We start from the raw sequence: 25,524 nt of genomic DNA on the forward strand, positions 1-25,524 counted from the left end.
AGGCATGGTTGTGGCGTTGTCGTCTTGGGCACGTTAACAAGAAACGCATCGCCCAACTCCAAAAGGATAGAGACTTGGAATCATTTGAGTTATGTCCAAATGATGAATGCGAATCTTGTCTTTTGGGCAAGATGACAAAATCAACTTTCAATGGATCTTGTGGGAGAGATGAAGGTTTGTTGTATCTTATACATACAGATGTGTGTGGTCCCTTCAGATCCACCACTAGAGATGCTAATCGATTTTATGTAATGTTACAGATGATTATACTAGATATGTTTATGTATACTTGATCAAACATAAATCAGAAACCTTTGAAAAGTTCAAAGAGTTTACGCGTGAAGTCGAGAATCAATTAGGCAGGAAGATAAAGATGTTCCAATCTGATAGAGGAGGAGAGTATCTTAGTATCGAGTTTCACGACTACCTCATGGAATGTGGAATAATTTCAAAATTGAATCCTCCTAGAACACCACAACTTAATGGTGTGGCTGAGAGGTGCAATCGAACCTTACTAGACATGGTTCGTTCCACGATGTGTCGAGTCACTCTTTCCATTTCCTTTTGGGGGTATGCCTTAGAGATAGCCGCACATATCCTTAATCTTGTCCCTACTCAAAAGGTTGCCAAAACATCTCACGAGATGTGGATAGGTAAGGTTCCCACATTGTTACATATCAAAGTCTGGGGTTGTGAAGCTTTCGTTTGACGATAGACTCATGACAAGCTACAAGCTAAAAGTGAGAGATATATTTGGATTGGCTACCCACAAAATTCTTTTGGATACTTGTTCTATAGACCTAGTGAAAATGTGTACTTTGTAGCACGAAGAGGAGTCTTTCGTGAGAGAGAGAGCTCATATGCAAAGAGGACAGTAGGAGTACAATTGACCTTGAAGAGATTCAAGAGTTAACCAATGAAGGAACCTTAGAAGACACTAGCACTAAACTAGAGGAAGAAATTCTAGTTGATCCAGTTGACAATTCATTACCTCTTCGTCGTTCCAGAAGAGTTAGCATGCCACCTGAGTTCTATGGTTTCCATATAACTTTAGATGGTGATACGTCTATCAGTGATCAAACACTGAGAAATTTGGATGAACCGGTTAACTACAAGGAAGCTATGGTAGGCCCTGAGGGTGCTAAATGGAAAGAGGAAATGGGCAGTAAGATCAAGTCCATGTATGACAACCAAGTTTGGAATTTGGTTGATCAACAATCTGGTCGAAAGACGGTTGGTTGCAAATAGATCTTCAAGAAGAAGACCGACATGGATGGAAATGTGCACAATTTCAAGGCACGATTGGTTGCGAAGGGCTATACTCAAACCCACGAGGTTGACTATGATTAGACATTCTCACCAGCGGCTAAGATAAAATCTATTAGGATAATGATAGCCATAGATGCATTTTATTATTATGAAATTTGGCAGATGGATGTCAAAAACGCTTTCCTTAATGGGAAGTTGACTGAATAGGTTTACATGAGTCAGCCAGAGGGTTTTATTGATGCAAAGTTTATCAATAGAGTGTTTAAGCTTGAGAAATCCATCTATGGATGGAAACAAGCATCTCCCAGCTGGAATCTTTGCTTCCATGAAAAAGTTAAAGAATTTGGTTTTTCTAGGAGTGAGGATGAGTCTTGCGTGTATGTCAAAGATAGTGGGAGTATATTAACTTTTCTAGTGTTGTATGTTGATGACATACTACTCATGGGAAATGACATTCCAACCTTGCAAGAAGTAAAATCTTGGCTTGGAAAGTGTTTCTCTATGAAGGATCTAGGAGAGGCTGCATATATTCTCGGGATAAGAATTTTGAGAGATACAAAGAACAGATTAATTAGACTTTGTCAAAGTACATACATGGACAAGGTACTAAAATGATTTAGTATGGAAAATTCCAAGAAAGGAGAACTACCTATTCAAAGAAATGCCAAATTGAGTAAAACTCAAAGCCCAAGTACAGATGAAGAGATACTTGATAGAAGTCAAGTCCCTTATGATTCGGATGTAGGATCGATCAGGTACGCTATGACTTGTACTCGCCCTGATGTGTCCTTTGCTTTGAGCGTGGTCAGTTGCTATCAGGGAAATCCTAGAAGAGGACATTGGACAACAATTAAGAACATTATCAAGTTTTTGTGAAGGACAAATGACATGGTTCTAGTCCTTGGTGGTAGTGATACGTTGAGAGTGATTGGGTATAGTGACGCCAGCTTTCAAACAGATAGAGACAACTTTCGTTCTCAATTTGGCTGCATATTTACATTAAATGGAGGAGCAGTTACTTGGAAAAGTTCCAAGCAAGACACATTGACTGGTTCTACCTATGAATCAGAGTACATAGCAGCAAGTGAAGCATCAAAGGAAGCAACATGGTTGAACAACTTCATCAGAGATCTTGGAGTTATTCCAACCATTCAGGAACCAATGGAACTTTTATGTGATAATGAAGGAGCAGTTGCTTTAACTAAAGAACCGAGGGATCATGAAAAATCAATACATATCGATAGAAAATACAATTATATCAGACATAGATTTAAAGAATTTCATCTCATAGCGAAAATAATCTCATCAGAAGATAATCCTGCAGATCTTCTCACAAAGGCGATGAGTGGGATTAAGCACAGACAGCATGCTAGGAGCATTGGATTGAGAGAAGATATTAGATTTTAGTAGTTAGATGATCATTTTGAAACTTGTAACAAAATAAATGTAATTGACTTTTGGTGATTAAATAATAGAGATTATTTATGAGTTTGGTTACTGCCTTGGTCAATTATTTATTCTTGTGTTTCGTTTTGCATATTTTACTTCCCAAATAATTTAATTATTCAAATTCCATAGTCACTTATACTTTGGGAAGTAAGTAGTGAATTAATACTTTCATTAATTGGATTGTAGATTGTCTAAGGGAGTTAGACATAGCAATTGTACTGCTACAACATTCATGAATACTTAGAAATGGAGATTTAAGAATTGGATAAACCCACGCTCAGAGAATTACTTCATGGAGTATATTACAAGTAATTATCAGACGATAATATCTTATATTCTTGAAACAAAGATATATTAGTTGTAATCTACAAGTCGGTTGTGCATTGGTGTTGCGTAAACGCATCCGTAACAAGATGTTATAAAACGCAGTGTCATGCATAATTTGGTGAGTAAAGGATACAATCATATAAGTCAAAGTTTATTTGTTCCTTTTGCCTAACAGGAAAAGCAATATTTTTGGGATCATCGGTGATTTGGTGTTGAGTTATAGTGTTGGGCCCAGCCAGGACTCAACTGATGTGTTCAATTTGAAGTCTTATGCCGTCATCACAAATGAGGAAATCGGGAAACAAAATTTGGACAATTGGATTGATTTTAATCCATGTATCATGTCTATATGATATCTAGTAGAACATAGGAATATTTGATCATTTATCTAAGGACCAATGTCTGTTTAAATCGGAGTTTGGCGGTTGCTTCGGAAAGCACATTTTGCTGTTTAATTTGGAAGTTTTAATTTAGTTATAGACTTATCCAAGTGGGAGACCGTTGGATTAGTGTCTAAGCCATTAACTAAATTATTATAAACTTAAATTATTAACAAAGTCCTCTTGGGTTCCCCTCACACTGAGTAAGAGACAGGAATGCTATTTGGAGAAAGAGACTGATTTATTAATTTATTATATGATTAATAAATTAAGTAGAAATCAAAATAAATAATTTATTGATATGTTTTCATAAAAATATATTAATTAGAAATTATATTGTTTAATTATAAATTAATCTGAAATTAATTCGAATTAATTTTAGGATTAATTGGAATAATTTAAAGTGGAAAGACTAAAGGTGACAATGTTCAAAAGTTGAACATTGAGCAACTCTAGAATGTCCGTAGGGGGGGACGAAAATTCTAGAGGAGTTCTAGAGTTTCTAGAGCCTTTCTTGGGATCTAAGGAAACTTGGGGGGGGGGGGGGGGAAGGATAAGGCTTATCTAAGGAAACCTGCCTTATCCGAGCCCCCTTCTCCACCTATATAAACCCTTCTCCATCTTCATATTTTCAGCCATCCCATATACCAAGGAAGAACCAAAAATCCTCTCCCTTCTCCTCTATCTCTTCAATAGCCTCCAACTTCTAGTGTTTGGGTGTGAGCCATTAGAGGCACGAGATTTCTGGTGCTGGCTTTCTGAATTTCTACAAAGAAGGAATTCAAGTTTATTTAAAACAATAAACTTAAATGCATGTTTTTCTAATAACCCTTCTCAATTTCGAAAATAGCAATCTAGTTTAGGGTTCTTGAATATAAATTGTTGTTTTCAAATCACAGTGAGAACATAGATGCTTTAGGCTATATGCAAACTTAGGGTGTTATTTTTCCGCCTAAAAATATGATTTTTGTTATGTATAAAACCCTTCAATAAGATGCTAGCTAGCCTCTTAAGCTTTAAGCTAAAACCAAATGTGACCTAAAGAGAGAATGAAATCAAGTAGCAAAAGACGTCTAACACTTTGCAAGAGAAACATGAGAGAGAGAGAGAGAAGAGGTGCATACAGCTTCAACCCAGGAGAATGCAAGCCTAATGAAAGCTTTCCAGCTAAATCTATTAACCATAAGGTCTTAGCACTTTAGAGATACCATGTGCCTAGTCACCCATACTTCATCAGGTTGTCCATGCAATCCGTTTTAGGGTGGGTTATTTTAATTAAACAATTCAAGATCCCATGCATTTACTAGCTTTCTAGTTCTCGACAATCACCACAAAAAAAAAAGAATAAGAAAAAGTTTATATAAATCTTAGAAAACATTTATAATTTATAAACCTTAACCTTTGGCTAAAAGACAAAAGCATCTATAGTCCAAATGTTGTAGAAGACTCAATAAATCATACTATATGATATTATGTTATTTTCCATTGAAAGTTTTTATATCCATGATATAAACAATTTCCAGTTAGTTATAAGAGTTTATGAATATTTATTAAAATCAATTTCTAATAAATAATCAGTTGTATTGAGTTGTTGTTGGTGTGACCCTTTAGGATCATATGTTACTCAGAAATATCATTCTAATATGACACTTGAGCAAACAAGATCATTCAATCTTCCACTTGCACAAGACTCATATTAGATTGACAGAGACAATGGTGAACGTCTAGAAACATTTCATTTCCCCCAACAATATATGACTTTGTTCCATTCTATCAACATCCAATTCCCAGAAGCCTAAAACCAAAACAGGTCTATAAGTAAGTTATCTATTATCCCTTTATTGAAAACATCACGTTGAACATGATATATGAATCATGGTCAATCTCATTTAAGTGTTCAACATTAGATAATGCCTTAGATGTCTAACTCTCAACGAATAGGAGGAATAGGTCCCATCTTGTCTACTTACGCCTCTTGCACGACTCGCATCATAAATGGTAATAGCTTTTATAATTATCTTCTTAAAGAAAAACATTTTATTACATCAAAGCGTAACACTCCCCATACTCAAGTCACATATATACATCTAAGGTATAAATGATATACATATATTACCTTTATCAAGAATCGTTCATGACATCGATATATGAAGTGATCTTGAACGGATCTATCCAATACTTATTCTCTAGAAACTACCTATGAAACTAGTTACAACGCTTTTTCAACCACTCCAATTCATATTATTATCACTTCGTTATTTCTCCCATAATAATATCGACAATGGAATTTAGAGTGAATAAATTTACTCAAGGATTACACATGTTAATGTGCATGGTCTTCTTATGTGATATGGGTTCTTTGGCCAAAGCAATAGAACCCTCATTATCACAAAATATTTCTAAGGGATCCTGAATGGAAGTAACAACGCTTAGATTTCCAATGAATTTTTTCGTCCAAACAACTTCTTGTGCAGCTTCTGAAGCAACGATGTATTTTGACTCTATAGTGGTGCTTGTACTATAACACTTTCCTCTGCCTCCGCATTGATAATGAAAACATATCCTGATTGTGACTTACAATCATGTCGATCTGTTATGAACAAAGAATCAGTGTAACACCTTACACTTAAGTTTTCTTGCACACCTCTATAGAAGAGGAACATATACTCAGCTCTTTGCAAGTACTTAAGGATGTTTTTCACATCTATCCAATGACTCTCCCATGGATTTTTTTGGTACTTGATTGTCATAAACATAGAAAAAGGAACAGCAGGTCTATTTTAATTCCTAACATAAATCATGGATCCAACTGTCAAATCATATGAAACATCTTTCATCTTGTATAGCTCAACCTTTCTGCAAGGACATTGAGATGAACTTAGTACATTTCAATGTTTCATTGGTAAGTATCCTTTTTTGGAGTTTTCTATCATGAACCGTTTCAAGACTTTGTCAATTTATGTACTTTAGCTTAAACTTATTAATCATTTCGATCTATCTCTATAAATATTTATACCAAGAATGTATGATGCCTCACCAAGATCCTTCATTGAGAAACAGTTTCCAAGACAAGGCTTTACACCTTGTAAATTTGGAATATGATTTCCCTTGATAAGTATGTCAACATCATATAGGACCAGGAAGGTCATCGAGCTCCCACTAGTTTTCATGTAAATACAAGATTGTCACACCCTCAAACCGGAACGGCGAAAACGTTCGGGGGCGAAGGACGTCATGTTTAGTACCACAAGACATGCATCATAGTAATCAAAGTAACAAACAACCATTTCATTAGAAAGAAAGTGTTTACAAAGTATGTGATTCACATAAGATAGGCTACAAAAGTAAATAACAAAACAAGACATGAAACTACTATGCTCCATCTTCCGAATCCCAGTAAGTGTATCTGTCTAGTGGTCTCCTGAGAATACAAGTTATTTTGAAAAAGTAGATCAACATTTAAGTTGGTGAGTTCATAAGATTTTAATGATGTAAAGTAAGTTGAAATTTCTTTTAGAAAAGTTCGTCTGTTCCTACAGAAGATCCTATATCTTCTGATTGATGAAAGATAAGTAAAAATGACTCTACAATCCTTTCTATGAGTACTAAATGGATACATGTTATATAAAACCCAGAGTAAACAAACAACGATTGTGTGTATCTACCCTAAGCCCACAACAAAACAAGGAACAGGAAATGAGGCGGAAGGCTCACATACCATTGTTTGTTAGGTCTTCGTTTTATATAACCCTGCTGTATTCACTTGGTACTCACGGAGTTAACTGTAATAGTTCCTTTATATTTGATGAAAACATTCTTTAATAAAAACCCTTATTTTCTTTAGTAAAAATGGTAACTACAATAGTTCCTTCTATAATCACTTAGTTTATACTAGTTATATGTAACCCAATATCGAACAGATAGTTAATTGTGTGAATCTGCCCTAAGCCCACAACCAAACAATGAACAAGAAGTAAGGCGGAAAGCACACATCCAACTACCTATTGGATATTAATTACATATAACCCTGATGTATAAACTAAGGTATTATAGAATTAACCACTTAAGGTCCTTTAAGTTATACTGGTTTAATAAGACAGATTAAACCCTTATTTTCTTTAGTAAAATTGGTAACCACGATAGTTCCTTCTATAATCACTTAGTTTATACTAGCTATATATGATCTAATATCGAACGTATAGTTAATTGTGTGAATCTGCCCTAAGCCCACAACCAAACAAGGAACAGGAAGTAAGACAGAAATCACACATCCAACTACCTATTGGATATTAATTATATATAACCCTGATGTATAAACTAAGGTATTATAGAATTAACCACCAAAGGTCCTTTTTCTGATAAGTTTCTAGTTTAGCCTACTAAATGTTCTAACTGAAAAGTATGTTCTTGTACTAGAAAACGATGTACTGAATTTGTGTACTATGACCTGACCTATACCTGGTACTCCTTATGATTACTTGGTGTATACGGAATATATATATAGCTAAGATCGGATAGATAGTAGGTTGTGTGAATCTGCTCTAAGCCCACAACCAAACAAGGAACAGGAAATGAAGCGGAAAACACACATCCTACTACCTGTCGGATGCGATTAATATATATCCCTGATGTATACACTAAGGGATCATAAAGTTAGCATTATAGGCCCCTTCGTACTGAATGTACTAGACTCGACTGTTCTGTTTGTCGCTTGTAATGATGTGAGTTTTGTATATATTTATGTGTTTTATTGATTACTATCCGGTACTTTGTAGATGTACCCCTTTATAAATAAATCCGGTACTTTGTAGATGTATCCCATATATAACTCTGGTACTTTGTAGATGTACGCCATATATAACGCCGGTACTTTGTAGATGTACCCCATATATAAATAACCTTATACCACTTTTATTATCATCTTTTGTTTATAACAATGAGTTAATGATACTTTCCCTTCCTAGGTTACTGGGAATTATTAGTATAAGCGTGTTAATCATGATTTGTTCTTCTGTTTATAGTATATTGTATGTTCCTCCCTGTTTCTCTTTATAGTATGTTCCTCCCTGTTACTATACCTATTATAGTTTACTAGTATGTTTACTTGAACTGACTCTGAAGTGTTGAAAAGACTCATTTCTCTATCGAGTTATGCTCACACTTTAAAGATGGAGTTTTATAAACAATAAAGTAACATAACTTAAAAAGAGCTTTTGAAATGTTTTGATCACTTATAAATACATAAGCAATCTGTTAAAATGAGGCTTATAGCAAAACATTTACACAATTATCATTGTGTTCAACTTGTATTCCCCCCCTTAAAAGCATTTAAAATAGTTTAAAAGATTGATTATAGGGGTATGAACTCACCTGATGTGGGTGATTCAATCGAATATGCGCGTAAGGATGAGAAGTTCCACGAATGAATTCTCGAGACACAAACAAATCCTAAATGACATATAATGGAGTATACAGGCATGTAATTAGTGTTTTACACAACTACCATGCAAGGAAACACCCTTCAGGACTAGGAAACACTTGGACTAAGTGTTAGAATCACATGTGATTAACTTAAGGGGTGTATACGGCCTAACCATGGAGTGTACGGCCATGGGTGTATGGACATGGAGTGTACGGCCGTACAATCATGGTCAAACATGCATAAGAGGGTGTTTCAACAATGGGGAAACTTGAGGGTCTATTGCTCATCAAGAAGGTGCACTAAGTTCTCATTTTGGAGGGCCTTTGGGAGAGTTTTGAGGGGTGTACGGACATGAAAGGGTGTACGGCCGTACACTCCTTTTGTTCTTGAGTTATGGTCGTTTTTAGGGTGTTAAACAAGGTTTCCTAACATATACTAAGCATAAGGAAAGGATACTTACATTATGGAGGCTTGAAGAGGGTTCACAGCCACAAAGAACAAGTGTGTGTTCTTGGTGTTCTTGGTGAAAGATGAAGATCTTTAAGATCTACCCAAAAAGATGATTTCCATGGATGAAATCAAGGGTGATACATGATTAAGAAGGATAACAACTCAAAGATGGAAGAAAAACTTACGTTTTTGATGATCTAGGATGAAGAACTCGATGATAGTTGAGAGAGAATCCGATTTCTAGACTTGGAAATGAGAGGAATGACTAGAAATGGAAGGATACTCTACATATGGGGGTGGGTGTATGGTCAACATGGGTGTACGACCGTACACCCAAGTGTACGGCCGTACACTCCTTTGGATGGAGTGTTCGGCCCGATTTCAACGCGTATAACCTAAGGAGCTCAATCCTATACCCAATGCTTGAATGTACTGAGCTTAGAACCCTTAAAATGGTCCTAATCAATGCTAATTGATAGCAGAAATGAGTCTGACTCTCGGTTGAATTGAATAGATGGACATACAACGCAAAAAATTTTGGGTTGTCACATCATCCCCCCATTAGATGGAATTTCGTCCTGAAATTAGCTTTCTTAGCTGTACTACTGGGGTTGTGCTCCTCTGATTGGCAGAATACCCACTCGTAGACCTGGGAAACTTTGCCCTACTGTCCATGATATGATTCATACCTGGTCCATCTATCATTACCTCGTGTATACAAGTCGTATATAATTAAGATTAGTAAGACGGTCGGATGTGCGACTCTACCCCAGGTCCACAACCAAACAAGGAACAGGAGATAGGGCGGAAACACACATACTAAATCTTCATAATCATAATTATATACCACTCTCGCGTATACATTTAATAGTGATAGGCGGGCTGTATTTGTCCTTAGCCTCTGCGCTTGAACTTGGTCTGCTGAACGAGTGGTATTTTGGAAAGGTCTGCTAAACATACGACGACAAGGTTTCGGAGGGCAAGGTACTCTTCGCACGAGTACTTTCGGGGTTTAGAATACGAGGTAGACGATTCCGAGGTCTGGGTCGGACTGTCTTTACGAATTGACGAAGGTTTCGCGAATTTGACGGTTAAGGCGATAGAAACATATGAACTTAGTATGGTGAGGACCACGCCAACTCATGACGAATGATAGCAACAGACTCTTTACTGAACAAAAGTTTGGCCGATTTGAAGGAAACGTCTGTTATACGATGATGTATCCATAGTGTGCTCGACAATGTACTCTGTGTATACTTTCTAGTGCTTTCTGTTTTCTCCTTGATGTTAACACTTCTACGTATCATACCGTGATGAGCGAGTACATATAGTGAAAGTGCTTTGATAACTAGTGTCGATACTTTACAATACGATCCTCCTCGGTACCACTATGATTGCCTGGAATATACAAGTTATGAATAATTAAGATGAATAAGACAGTCGACTGAGTAACTCTGCCCCAAATCCACAACTAAACAAGGAATAAGAATTAAGGCGGAATCACTCACTCTAAGTCTGCAAAATCTTAGCTATGCACAACCCTGATGTACATACTAAGCCATCATAGCTTCTCTGAACGGATCTTTTAGTTCTCTTGAATACTGTGACTTGTTACATATGAGTGAGTTATTATAATTACTTTTAAATGTTTTCCCCAAGTTTTAATATTATATAAATATAAATTAAATTCTTAAAGCAATTTATAAACCGAGAACATACCGCTGGTCGCTGGGGACTCCGGGGTTGCTTCTCATGCGGTGATCATCAGAATCATTCCATTCGCGCCTGAGTTCCTCGTTATCGGCCAGTCCCTCTCGTAGTGTCCTGTCTCACCATAGCCATAGCAGGCTTTGTTTTCTTCAACTCCGGGGACTTGGGAGATCGGTTGTGCCGGTGCCCTGCAGAACCGGGAAGTGTGCCCCTTCCTGTGGAAATTCAAGCATTGCATTTCCCGATATATTCCGGTGTGGTGATAGTTGCACTTTCCACACTTCGGGAGAGTTTCAGCATATCGACTGGCAGATGCTGGAGTAGCAGGTGTTGTGGCGGCGTATATAGAACCCTTTTGTTGTTCCTGCGGGGTTTCCTGGGTTGTTCGCTCTTTCCTCTTTTCCCCGACTTTTGTTTATAGTCCCCTCCCTTAGATGGCTCAGGAACAGGGACTACCACGCCATGGTGGACTCCGTGGTCAATGAGTCGCTGGGCCAGGCGTTTGGCACTATCGAATGTAGTTGGGTTAGAAGACAGTACATCTCCTTGAATCGGGGTGGATAAACCCCAGATGTACCTTTCTATCTTCTTACTCTCCGTGTTAACCATCCCGGGACACAGTGCTGCCAGGTCGCTAAACCTGTTAGTGTATGCCACTATGTCTGAGCCGACCATAGTGTGCTCCCATAGTTCTTGTTTCAGCTTTTGAATTTTTCCCCTCGGGCAGTATTCTTCCAACATCATCTCATTCAGGTTTTCCCAACCTATGGAGTTAGCGACTGATAGGGTCAGTGACTTAACATGGCTATGCCACCATGTTAGGGCTCTGTCGGAGAAGGTGCAGGCAGCAAACTTAACTTTGCTCCCTTCTGGGCACGAACAGATTGCAAAGACCGAATCTGTTTTCTCGAACCATCGCATCAAAGTAATGACTCACCCATTTCCATTAAAGGATTTGGGTTTGCAGTTCATGAAATCCTTGTACGAACACTCCCTTGGGTGTCCGTGAGTAAATCCGGGGTTGGTTAAGTGGGTACCGCTACCAGATCCAAAGGTACCACTTTCGCTGATATGAGATAGAGCAGTTGCCACTGCGGCTGATATCGCTGCTTGCAGAGCAGCAAGATTAAACTGAGGAGGAGGCAGTGGTGTTTGAACTGGAGTTATTAGAGTAGGGCGTCTGTTTTATCTATGAGGAGGCATCTTTGCTAAAAAGAATACAAAGATGAGATGGAAATAAGTCTATAGCAGTGGATATAAGCCGAAAGCTAAAAGACTAAGTTATCCTAGTTCTGAGTGTATCTGGTTCTGACTTTCATAGGGTTCAGGAAACAATTCATAAAAGAGTCTATATAAAATAAACTTTATGAATCAGAAGTGGCTATCCTCGAATGAATCTCTGTGAATTGAATAACTGAAACCAGCTACATGAAAAGAAATGATTCTAACACATAGTGTGAGTAGTAAAATCACTAGCTTACTAATTCAAATAAGGTAATTATTTATTAGTGTGACGCATAAGACGTTTTAGTTTCTCTGGCTGATCACTTCTCTGAAAACTTCTCATGAACCTGCTCATGTTCCTCCTTGACTCTTCTGCTGACCGCTATGAGGAAGTGGTTACATCTATCTGGGTTCGTCGTACGAGAATGGAAATGTCTAAAGGATCTATGAGATTAAGTGAAACATTATGGGGTGATCCTTACTGGGTCCTCCTATAATTGCGCAATGTATATACAAGTTATATATAATTTAAGATTAAATAGACCTTCGAATAAGTGATCCTACTCCAAAACCACAACCAAACAAGGAACAGGCAGTGAAGCATAGATCACAAATTCTATGTTTATAAAATCTTAATTATATAAAACCTTGGAAGTATACACTGCGGAATCATAGACCTACCAGAAGGGTCTTTAGGTTCTTACATAAGTTATTTATAGTGCCTAAAATACTCCTATAGTATTTTATTATAATGTACTTGATATGTTTTAAACTTGTTGTTGTCTTGTAGAATCATAAAATACTCCCATAGTATTCTATCTTTGTGTACTGATCTAGAAATCCCTTGAATAGTGTTAGGTAAGTTTTAAGACCGTTGCAACACCACATCACTCCCAAACACATGTCGGTCACATCTCGAATGAATATAGTTGATCAGGCTATATTGATCCTAGATATGATTACATAACTATCCAGGTTTGACCGCAGTGTTCAACCTTTAAATAGTTCTGTTATGTTCTTCTTGTGATACTTGTTCTAGTATGTATATATGTATAAGCACGTATGTATACTTTTATAAGGTATTGTTATATCTTTAAAATATATTATTATCCAGAGCACTTCGGCCCAATTGCATTTATAGTTGTATATCTTTTATAGGTTGATATACTTAGTTCCCTATAAACTATGCTCTGATACCAATCTGTCACACCCCCAAACCGGAACGGCGGAAATGTTCGGGGGCGGAGGACGTCATGTTTAGTATCACAAGACATGCATCATAGTAATCAAAGTAACAAACAACCATTTCATTAGAAAGAAAGTGTTTACAAAGTATGTGATTCACATAAGATAGGCTACAAAAGTAAATAACAAAACAAGACATGAAGCTACTATGCTCCATCTTCTGAATCCCAGTGCGTGTACCTTTCTACTGGTCTCCTGAGAATACAAGTTAATTTGAAAGAGTAGATCAACATTTAAGCTGGTGAGTTCATAAGATTTAAGTGATGTAAATTAAGTTGAAAGTTCTTTTACAAAAGTTCGCCTGTTCCTCCAGAAGATCCTATATCTTCTGATATGATGAAATATAAGTAAAAATGACTCTACAATCCTTTATATGAGTATTAAATGCATACAAGTTATATAAAACCCAGAGTAAACAAACTATCAATTGTGTGTATCTGCCCTAAGCCCACAACCAAACAAGGAACAGGAAATGAGGCGGAAGGCACAAATCCCATTGTTTGTTAGGTCTTCGTTTTATATAACCCTGGTGTACTCACGGAGTTATCTGTAATACTTCCTTTATATTTGATGAAAACATTCTTTAAGAAAAAACCTTATTTTCTTTAGAAAAAATGGTAACCACAATAGTTCCTTCTATAATCACTTAGTTTATACTAGTTATATGTAATCCAATATCGAACAGATAGTTAATTGTGTGAATATGCCCTAAGCCCACAACCAAACAAGGAACATGAAGTAAGGCGGAAAGCACACATCCAACTACCTATTGGATATTAGTTATATATAACCCTGATGTATAAACTAAGGTATTATAGAATTAACCACTTAAGGTCCTTTAAGTTATACTGGTTTAGTAAGATAGATTAAAGCCTTATTTTCTTTAGTAAAATTGGTAACCAGAATAGTTCCTTCTATAATCATTCAGTTAATACTAGCTATATATGATCTAATATCGAACAGATAGTTAATTGTGTGAATCTGCCCTAAGCCCACAACTAAAGAAGGAACAAGAAGTAAGGCGGAAATCATACATCCAACTACCTATTGGATATTAATTATATATAACCCTGATGTATAAACTAAGGTATTATAGAATTAACCACCAAAGGTCCTTTTTCTGATCAGTTTCTAGTTTAGCCTACTAAATGTTCTAACTGAAAAGTATGTTCTTGTACTAGAAAACGATGTAATGAATTTGTATACTATGACCTGACCTATATCTGGTACTCCTTATGATTACTTGGTGTATGCGGAATATATATATATATATATATATATATATATATATATATATATATATATATATATATATAACTAAGATCGGATAGATAGTAGGTTGGGTGAATCTGCTCTAAGCCCACAACCAAACAAGTAACAAGAAATGAAGCGGAAAGCACACATCCTACTACCTGTCGGATCGATTAATATATATCCCTGATGTATACACTAAGGGATCATAAAGTTAGCATTATAGGCCCCTTCCTACTGAATGTACCAGACTCGACTGTTCTGTTTGTCTCTTGTAATGATGTGAGTTTTGTATATATTTATGTGTTTTATTTATTAATATCTGGTACTTTGTAGATCTACCCATTTATAAATAAATCTGGTACTTTGTAGATGTACCCCATATATACTTCCGGTACTTTGTAGATGTACCCCATATATAACGCCGGAACTTTGTAGATGTACCCCATATATAAATAACCATATACTAATTTTATTATTCATCTTTTGTTTATAACAATGAGTTAATGATACTTTCCCTTCCTAGGTTACTGGGAATTATTAGTATAAGTGTGTTAATCATGATTTGTTCTTCTGTTTATAGTATATTGTATGTTCCTCCCTGTTTCTCTTTATAGTATGTTCCTCACTGTTTCTCTTTATAGTATGTTCCTCCCCGTTTCTCTTTATAGTATGTTCTCAACCCCTAAACTATACCTATTATAGTTTACTAGTATGTTTACTTGAACTGACTCTGAATTGTTGAAAAGACTCATTTATCTATCGAGTTATGCTCGACTTTAAAAATGGAGTTTTATAAACAATAAAGTAACATAACTTAAAAAGAGCTTTTGAAATGTTTTGATCACTTATAAATACATAAGCAATCTATTAAAATGATGTTTATAGAAAAACATTTACACAATTATCATTGTGTTCAACTTGTTTTCCCCCCTTAAAAGAATTTAAAATAGTTTAAAAGATTGATTAAAGGGGTATGAACTCACCTTATGTGGGTGATTCAATCGAATATGAGCGTAAGGATGAGAAGTTCCACGAATGAATTCTCGAGACAAAAACGAATCCTAAATGACATATAATGGAATAGATAGGCATGTAATTAGTGTTTTACACAACTAGCATGCAAGGAAACACCCTTCATGACTAGGAAACACTTGAACTAAGTGTTAGAATCACATGTGATTAACTTAAGGGGTGTATACGGCCTAACCATGGAGTGTACGGCCATGGGTGTATGGCCATGGAGTGTACGGCCATACAATCATAGTCAAACATGCATAAGAGGGTGTTTTGAACAATGGGGAAACTTGAGGGTCTAGTGCTCATCAAGAAGGTGCACTAAGTTCTCATTTTGGAGGGCCTTTGGGAGAGTTTTGAGGGGTGTACGGCCATGCAAGGGTGTACGGCCATACACTCCTTTTGTTTTTGAGTTATGGTCGTTTTTAGGGTGTTAAACAAGGTTTACTAATGTATACTAAGCATAAGGAAATGATACTTACGTTATGGAGGCTTGAAGAGGGTTCACAGCCACGAAGAATAAGTGTGTGTTCTTGGTGAAAGATGAAGATCTTGAAGATCTACCCAAAAAGATGATTTACATGGATGAAATCAAGGGTGATACATGATTAAGAAGGATAACAACTCAAAGATGGAAGAAACACTTACGTTTTTGATGATCTAGGATGAAGAACTCGATGATAGTTGAGAGAGAATCCGATATCTAGACTTGGAAATGAGAGGAATGACTAGAAATGGAAGGATACTCTACATATGGGGTGGTTGTACGGTCAACATGGGTGTACGGCCGTACACTCCCTTGGATGGAGTGTTCCGCTCGATTTCAACGCGTATAACCTAAGCAGCTCAATCCTATACCCAATGCTTGAATGTACTGAGCTTAGAACCCTTAAAATGGTCCTAATCAATGCTAATTGATAGGAGAAACGAGTCTGACTCTCGGTTGAATTGAATAGCTAGACTTACGAGGCAAAAAATTTCGGGTTGTCACAAAGATTCATCTTCATTTCTAACAAAACCATACTTTGCAATTTCATCATCGAAACAGCGATTCCAATTTTGAGATGATTTCTAAAACCCCTAAATGAATCTCTTGAGATCGGACACCTTATTATGATGGTTTTGATCAACAAAACCTTTAGGTGGAACCATATAGACATCTCCTTCCAAGTGTCCATTTAGAAAATCAATTTTGACTTCCATTTTCCATATCTCATAGTCTTAATATGCGACTATGGCAAGCAGTATCAAAATAGATTTAATCATAATGACTCGTGAAAAGATTTAATCATAATAAACTCCTTGGGTATAAGCGAATCCATTAAAAAAAGTCTTCCTTTGAATTTGTGTAAATTGGCATCCATGTTAGTCTTCTTCTTGAAGACCCACTTACTTCCAAAAGTCTTACAATAGGGAGGAAGTTCAACCAAATCCCATGTTTGGTTTTCCTTCATGGATTGCATCTCTGCATTCATGGCTTCAATCCATTTGTCAGATTCATAAAATGCCATTGCATATCGATAGCTGACGGGCTCATCAACATTCATCAATGATAAATCCATATCTCTCAGGTTCCTAACAAATTCAACCAAATCTACGAATGACTTGTGTGTCAGTAGGTTAAAGGATAACGATCTATTCATTTTCAACAAGCTACTGTTTAGTACTAGTGCCAACTCGAGTTGCATTAGTTTGTGGTTCTTTATCTTCGTCAAGTTCCACGTGCCTCCCACTTGCCTCATCGATCACAAATTTGATTTCTAAGAACTCATCTTTTTTTTTTGAAATAAAGACCGTATTCTCATTAGGGATGTAAATTAATATCCTAAAAAATCTTTAGGATATCCTACAAAGATGCATTTGATAGAACTAGGTTCGAGTTTGCTTGAACTTTACTGTCTACCATAAGCTTCACAACCCAAACATTCATGTAAGATAAGGATGGAGCTTTCCATACCACATCTCATAAGTTTTCTTATCTACCTTTTTATTTGGTGCCATATTCAACATTTGGATTGAGGCGAGTAAGGCATAACTCCAAAATGATAAAGGGAGAGTACTCTTGATCATCATGGATCGAACTATATCAAGTAACGTCTGATTTCTCCTCTCAGACACACCATTAAGATGTGGTGTTCTGGGTGGAGGAAGTTATGAGATAATCCTACACATCCTAAGATTATCTTGGAACTCTTGGCTCAAGTACTCGACACCTCTATCCAAATGAACGATTTGATTATCTTGTCGAGTTCATTTTCAACTTCACCATAAAAACAATTTAAACTTTCAAATGCTTCATGTTTATGTTTTATCAAATACATATAATCAGAACTACTGAAGTTGTCAGTGAAGGTGATGTAATATAGTTCACCTTATCTTGACATTATTTTGAAAGGACCACATCATGGTTGTAAAAATCAGGATTAATTGTGGATTAATCGTTTGGCGTTTTCCAACCTACTAGGACTAGTGTGTTTAAGGATTGGTATGGTTTGGCGGGATTAATCGGTCAATAAAAGTCAACAAAAGTAAAAAAAAAGTAAAAAAAAAATCAAAAAATTAAAATTTTTTCACTCCAAAATTTTCAAATTTCCAAAATTTCAAATATTATAACAAAATGTTCATATTCTCGTATTTTAATTTCAAATTTCAAATTACAAATTCTCTTATTTTCTAATTTTGAAGTACTTATCTTTCTTAAATTATATTAATCTTTGATTAATTTTAATATTTTAGTAATAATCTATGGTCCCCAATTAATACACGATTAATCCCCGCCAAGACCGATAAATCCTTTAACACCAGTCTACTGTGACAACCCGAAATTTTTTTCCTTGTAAGTCCAGCCATTCAATTCAACCAAGTGTCAGACCCGTTTCTGCTATCTTTTAGCATTGTTTAGAGTCTGTTTAAGGGTTCAAAACTCAGTACAATCAAGCTATGGGCTCAGGGAAGTGTCAGCTAAAGTTCTTCGCATTGAAATCGAGCCGAACACTCCATCCAAGGGAGTGTACGGTCGTACACCCATCAGGACCGTACACCCATCCCCATATGTAGAGTATCCTTCCATTTCTAGTCATTCCTCTCATTTCCAAGTCTAGAAATCGGATTCTCTCTCAAGTATCATCGAGTTCTTCATCATAGATCATCAAAAACGTAAGTGTTTCCTCCATCTTTGAGTTGTTATTCTTCTTAATCATGTATCACCCTTTGATTTCATCCGTGGAAATCATCTTTTTGGGTAGATCTTCAAGATCTTCATCATTCACCAAGAACACCAAGAACACACACTTGTTCTTGGTGGCTGTGAACCCTCTTCAAGCCTCCATAACGTAAGTATCCTTTCCTTGTGCTTAGTATACCTTAGGAAACCTTGTTTAACACCCTAAAAACGACCATAACTCAAGAACAAAAGGAGTGTACGGCCGTACACCCTTGCATGGCCGTACACCCCTCAAAAATCTCCCAAAAGCCCTCCAAAATGAGAACTTAGTGCACCTTCTTGTTGAGCATTAGACCCTCAAGTTTCCCCATTGTTCAAACACCCTCTTATGCATTTTTGACCATGAGTGTACGGCCATGTACTCCATGACCGTACACCCATGGTCGTACACACCATATTGTGGCCGTATACACCCCTTTGATGAATCACATGTGGTTCTAACACTTAGTCCAAGTGTTTCCTAGTCCTGGAGGGTATTTTCTTGCATGTTAGTTGTGTAAAACACTAGTTACATGCCTATATATTCCATTATATGTCATTTAGGATTCGTTTGTGTCTCGGGAGTTCATTCGTGGAACTTCTCATCCTTACGCGCATATCTGATTGAATCACCCACATCAGGTGAGTTCATACCCCTATATATATATATATATATATATATATATATATATATATATATATATATATATATATAGATATGGGGTACATCTACAAATACCGGAGTTATATATGGGGTACATCTACAAAGTACCGGTCAATAAGAAATAAAACACATAATTATATACAAAACTCACAACAGTATCGAGGCGTTAAGAGTACATGATTTCATTACTTCTAGTAGTCGTCCAAACAATAAAACAATGCCACATAACTTCCTAGTAACATGAACATTCAGTAGAAAGGGGCATATAATGCTAACTTTTTGATTCCTTAGTTTATACAGCAGGGATATATGCTAATCGGGTCCGACAGATAGTAGGATGTGTGCTTTCCGCTTCATTTCCTGTTCCTTGTTTGGTTGTGGGCTTAGAGCAGAAGCACACAGTCTAATATCTATCCGGTCTTAGTTAAATATATATTCCGTATACACCAAGTAATCATAAGGAGTATCAGGTATAGGTCAGGTCATAGTATACAAATTCAATACATCATTTTCTAGTACAAAAACATACTTTTCAAATAGAACATTTGGTAGACAAAACTAGAAACTTATCCAGTAAAGGGTTTAGTCCATTTTATTAAACCAGTATAACTTAAAGGACCTTTAGTGGTTAATTCTATAATACCTTAGTTTATACATCAGGGTTATATATAATATCCGATAGGTAGTTGGATGTGTGCTTTCCGCTTCATTTCCTGTTCCTTGTTTGGTTGTAGGCTTAGGGCAGATTCACACAATTAACTATCTGTTTGATATTAGATTATATATAGCTAGTATAAACTAAGTGATTATAGAAGGAACCATTGTGGTTAGCATTTTTACTAAAAGAAATAAGGATTTTCTTAAAGAATGTTTTCATCAAATATAAAGGAACTATTACAGTTAACTCCGTGAGTACCAAGTGAATACGCCAGGGTTATATACAACGATGATCTAACAAACAATGGGATGTGTGCCTTCCGCCTCATTTCATGTTCCTTGTTTGGTTGTGGCTTAGGGAAGATACACACAATCTATTGTTTGTTACTCTGGGGTTTATACAACTTGTATCCATTTAGTACTCATAGAAAGGATTGTAGAGTCATTTTTACTTATCTTTCATTAAAGCAGGAAATATAGGATTTTCTGGAGCAATAGGCGAACTTTTCTAAAAGAACTTTCAACTTACTTTCATCACTAAAATCTTATGAACTCACCACCTTAAATGCTGATCTACACTTTCAAAATAACTTGTATTCTCAGGAAACTAGTACACAGGTACACGCACTGGGATTCAGAAGATGGAGCATAGTAGCTTCATGTCTTGTTTTGTTATTTACTTTGTAGTCTATGTTATGTAAACTACATACTTTGTAAACACTTTCTATCAAATGAAATGGTTGTTTGTTACTTCTATTAGTATGATGCATGTCTTGTGATACTAAACATGACGTCCTCCGCCCCCGAACGTTTCCGCCGTTCCGGTTTGGGGGTGTGACAGATTGGTATCAGAGCATTGTTTATAGTGAACTAAGTATATTAACCGATAAAAGATATACAACTATAAATACAATGGGGCCTAAGTGCTCTGGATAATTATATATTTTAAGGATATAACAATACCTTATACAAGTATACATACGTGCTTATACATATATACATACTAGAACAAGTATCACGAGAAGAATAGAACTAAAGTATTTAAAGGTTGAACACTGCGGTCAAACCTGGACAGTTATGTAATCATATCTAGGATCAATATAGCCTGATCAACTATATATTCATTCGATATGTGACCGACATGTGTTTTGGAGTGATGTGGTGTTGCAACAGTCTTAAAACTCACCTAACACTATTCAAGGGATTTCTAGATCAGTACATAAAGTTAGAATACTATGGGAGTATTTTATGATTCTACATGACAACAAGAAGTTTAAAACATATCAAGTACATTATAATAAAATACTATAGGAGTATTTTAGGCACTACAAATAACTTATGTGAGAACCTAAAGACCCTTCTGGTAGGTCTATGATTCCGGAGTGTATACTTCCAAGGTTTTATATAATTGAGATTTTATAGACTTAGAATTTGTGATCTATGCTTCACTACCTGTTCCTTATTTGGTTGTGGTTTTGGAGTAGGATCACTTATTCGAAGGTCTATTTAATCTTAAATTATATACAACTTGTATGCATTGCGCAATTATAGGAGGAACCAGTAGGGATCACCCCATAATGTTTCACTTAATTTCATAGATTCTTTATACACTTCCATTATCGCACGACAAACCCAGATAGATGTAACCACTCCCTCATAGCGATCAGCTGAAGTGTCAAGGAGGAACAAGAGAAGGTTCATGAGAAGTTTTCAGAGAAGTGATCAGCCAGAGAAACTAAAACATCTTATGCGTCACACTAATAAATAATTACCTTATTTGAATTAGTGAGCTAGTGATTTTACTGCTCACACTATGTGTTAGAATCAATTTCTTTTCATGCAACTGGTATCAGTTATTCAATTCACAGAGATTCATTCGAGGATAGCCACTTCTGATTCATAAAGTTTATTTTATATAGACTTCCTTTATGAATTGTTTCCAGAACCCCATGATAGTCAGAACAAGATACATCAAGAACTAGGATAACTTAGTCTTTCAGCTTTCGGCTTATATCTACTGCTGTAGACTTATTTCCATCTCATCTTTGTATTCTTTTAGCAAAGATCGCTCCTCGTATATCAAACAGACGCACTACTCCGATAACTCCAGTTCAAACTCCACTACTTCCTCCACAGTTCGATCCTGCTGCTCTCCAAGCAACGATATCAGCCGCAGTGGCAGCTGCTCTAGCTCATATCAGCGAAAGTGGTACCTACGAAACTGGTAGCGGTACCCACACAACCAACCCCGGAGTTACTCACGGACACCCAAAGGAGTGTTCGTACAAGGACTTGATTAACTGCAAACCCAAATCCTTTAATAGAAATGGGGGAGTCATTGCTTTGATGCGATGGTTCGAGAAAACAGATTCGGTCTTCGCAATCTGTTCGTGCCCAGAAGGGAGCAAAGTTAAGTTTGCTGCCTACACCTTCTCCGACAGAGCCCTAACATGGTGGAATAGCCATGTTAAGTCACTGACCCTATCAGTGGCTAACTCCATAGGTTGGGAAAACCTGAAGGAGATGATGTTGGAAGAATACTGCCCGTGGGGCGAAGTTTAAAAGCTGGAACAATAACTATAGGAGCACACTATGGTCGGCTCAGACATAGTGGCTTACACCGACAGGTTTAACGACCTGGCAATAATGTGTCCCGGGATGGTTAACACGGAGAGTAAGAATATAGAAAGATACATCTGGGGTTTATCTACCCCGATTGAAGGAGATGTGATGTCTTCTAACCCAACTACATTTGATAGTGCCAAACGCCTGGACCAACGACTCATCAACCATGGAGTCCGCCATGGCGTGGTGGTCCCCGTTCCCGAGCTATCTAAGGGAGGAGACCATAAACGAAAGTCGGGGAAAAAGAGGAAAGAGCGAACAACCTAGGAAACCCCGCAGGAGCAACAAAAGAGTTCTATATACGCCGCCACAATACTTGCTACTCCAGCATCTGCATCGATATGCTGGAACTCTCCCGAAGTGTGGAAAGTGCAACTATCACCATACTAGAGTATGTTAGGAAATGCAGTGCCTAAACTGCCATAGAAAGGGACACACAGTCCGTTTCTGCAGGGCACCGGCTCAACCGATCTCCCAAGTCCCCGATGTTGAAGAAAACCAAGCCTGCTATGGCTATGGTGAGATTAGACACTATAGGATGGACTGCCCGATAACAAAGAACTCAGGAGCGGATGGACGAATTCTGATGATCACCGCATGAAAATCTACCACGGAGTCGCCAGCGAGCAGCGGTACGTCTTCGAAATAATAATTAATTTAAAAATTAATTTATATTTATATATGATTAAAAATTGGGGAAAACATTTAAAAGTAATTGTAAATAACTCACTTTTCAGAACAAGTCACAGTATTCAAGAGAACTAAAAGATCCGTTCAGAGAAGCTATGATGGCTTAGTATGTACATCAGGGTTGTGCATAGCTAAGATTTTGCAGACTTAGAGTGGGTGATTCCGCCTTAATTCCTGTTCCTTGTTTGGTTGTGGATTTGGGGCAGAGTTACTCAGTCGACTGTCTTATTCATCTTAATTGGTCATAACTTGTATATTCCAGGCGATCATAGTGGTACCGAGGAGGATCGTAGTATAAAGTATCGACACTAGTTATCAAAGCACTTTCACGATATGTACTCGCTCATCGCAGTACGATACGTAGAAGTGTTAACATCAAGGAGAAAACAGAAAACAGTAGAAAGTATACACAGAGTACATTATCGAGCACACTAGGGATACATCATCGTATATCAGACGTTTCTTTCAAATCGGCCTAACTTTTGTTCAATAAAGAGTTTGTTGCTTTCATTCGTCATGGATTGGTGTTGTCCTCACGATACTAAGTTCATATGTTTCCATCACCTTGACCGTCAAATTCACGGAACCTTCATCATTCGTAACGATAGTCCGACCCAAACCTCGAAATCATCTATCTCGTATTCTAAACCCCGAAGTACTCATGCGAAGAGTACTTTTCCCTACGAAACCTTTCCGCTGTATATTCAGCAGACCTTCCGAATTACCACTCGTCCAGCAGATCAAGTTCAAGCACAGAGGCTAAGGACGAATACAACCCACCTATCACTAATAAGTGTATACGCTAGAGTGGTATATAATTATGATTATGCAGATTAGTATGTGTGTTTCCGCCCTATCTCCTGTTCCTTGTTTGGTTGTGGACCTGGGGCAGAGTCGCACATCCGACCGTCTTACTAATCTTAATTATATACGACTTGTATACACGAGGTAATGATAGATGGACCAGGTATGAATCCTATCATGGACAGTAGGGCAAAGTTGCCCAGGTCTACGAGTGGGTATTCTTCTAATCAGAGGAGCACAACCCCAGTAGTACTTCTAAGAAAGCTAATTTCGGGACGAAATTCCATCTAACGGGGGGATGATGTGACAACCCAAAATTGTTTTCCTTGTATGTCCAACCATTCAATTCAACCAAGTGTTAGACTTGTTTCTTCTATCTTTTAGCATTGTTTACAGTCTGTTTAAGGGTTCAAAACTCAGTACAATCAAGCTATGGGCCGAGGGAAGTTTCAGCTAAAGTTCTTCGCGTTGAAATCGAGTCGAACACTCCATCCAAGGGAGTGTACGGCCGTACACATGGGTGTACGACCGTACACCCATCATGACCGTACACCCACCCCCATATGTAGAGTATCATTCCATTTCTAGTCATTCCTCTCATTTCCAAGTCTAGAAATCGGATTCTCTCTCAGGTATCATCGAGTTCTTCATCATAGATCATCAAAAACATAAGTGTTTCTTCCAGCTTTGAGTTGTTATCCTTCTTAATCATGTATCACCCTTTGATTTCATCCATGGAAATAATCTTTTTGGGTAGATCTTCAAGATCTTCATCATTCACCAAGAACACCAAGAACACCAAGAACACACACTTGTTCTTGGTGGCTGTGAACCCTTTTCAAGCCTCCATAATGTAAGTATCCTTTCCTTATGCTTAGTATACGTTAGGAAACCTTGTTTAACACCCTAAAAACGACCATAACTCAAGAACAAAAGGAGTGTACGGCCGTACACCCTTGCATGGCCGTACACCCCTCAAAACTCTCCCAAAAGCCCTCCAAAATGAGAACTTAGTGCACCTTCTTGTTGAGCATTAGACCCTCAAGTTTCCCCATTGTTCAAACACCCTCTTATGCATGTTTGACCATTTATGTACGGCCGTACACTCCATGGCCGTACACACCTTATTGTGGCCGTA

Source organism: Lactuca virosa, chromosome 8 (assembly GCF_052849685.1).
Source record: "Lactuca virosa cultivar CGN04683 chromosome 8, Lactuca_virosa_CGN04683_v6, whole genome shotgun sequence".
NCBI classification, from domain to species: domain Eukaryota; kingdom Viridiplantae; phylum Streptophyta; class Magnoliopsida; order Asterales; family Asteraceae; genus Lactuca; species Lactuca virosa.